We start from the raw sequence: 1,184 nt of genomic DNA on the forward strand, positions 1-1,184 counted from the left end.
CAAATGCAAATAGATCTTTCCTTGAAACTAAATGCCAAAACTTCTTCAAATACAAACTCCAAATTTTCAATGCAAAACAGCCACTGTACAACCTTCAGGAGTCCGTACAGTACGTAAAAAAGTCAAATTTACCCAGAAACAACAGATTTTATTGATTTTAAAGCAAGTACATAGATTTTTATTCATCCCATGGATGTTTAGAGCCTTTATATTCTTGTAAAAAGAAGGTAGAACCACCCCATGGTAGTTGCAGTCATTGGGAGTGGTTTCTATTAAGAGTTGTAACATCTTGCAAAAAGTTGCTAATGCAACTTTGCAACTTTTGTATTTCCTTTTGATATTTTAACTACCCTCCATTGGTTGGTGAAATAATGTAAGTAAAATTCACCATACCATGCAAAAATTTAGGGCTCAAAGTTCAAGAGATGCCTCACAGAAGAGGATAAGAGAATTGACTTCCAACAAGGCTATAGAGCTGTGGCTGAATGGCTACGAGTTGAAATCAGTGTGGAAGGTTCTAATAATGATGCATCTGAGCCATAGGTAAATAAGCTAAATGAAATTTATTTCGAATTGAATACTTTACCAATTAGTCTATTTAATGTTAAGTTCCAATATAAAGTGAGTATATCTATTTTAAGCAAGCAATGATAACAATGTGTAGGATGTTGGAATGTAGCCTAACAATCCTTCTACACAATCTGTGGATGTTGAAGGTTCGCATGATGTGCATCCTAGTGGTGGAGGTATACATTTTCTATTAAATTTTTTATATGTAATTGCAATTGGTGTTTGAATTAACGTAACATTTTGTATAGCAGCTATAGAGGATCAAGGGGTCAATGTTCATGAGCATGTTGACGTTGAGTCCAGACAAAATGATGTGGTCAGATCAGGTAAAGAGTGCCACAGTTATGTTATTTAAAATAATTAAATACTTGTAACAATTATAATAAATTATTTTTAATTTAACTCTTTTATCTATTATTGCATAGGACCCCGCTTTGCAACAACATAGGAATTTGACATCATCAAGAATAGAGAACAAAACAACTGATGAGGGGATAATTGATGATGACATTGATGCTCCTCTTACAGCTTACATAGAAAAAAGAAATACAAAGAAAAAAAAGAAATGATTGTCATCTACATACCTTAATTGATAATGATTAAATTTTATGTCT

Source organism: Cupressus sempervirens, chromosome 3 (genome assembly GCF_028749045.1).
Source record: "Cupressus sempervirens isolate cs-2001-9-10 chromosome 3, ASM2874904v1, whole genome shotgun sequence".
In the NCBI taxonomy this organism is placed as follows: domain Eukaryota; kingdom Viridiplantae; phylum Streptophyta; class Pinopsida; order Cupressales; family Cupressaceae; genus Cupressus; species Cupressus sempervirens.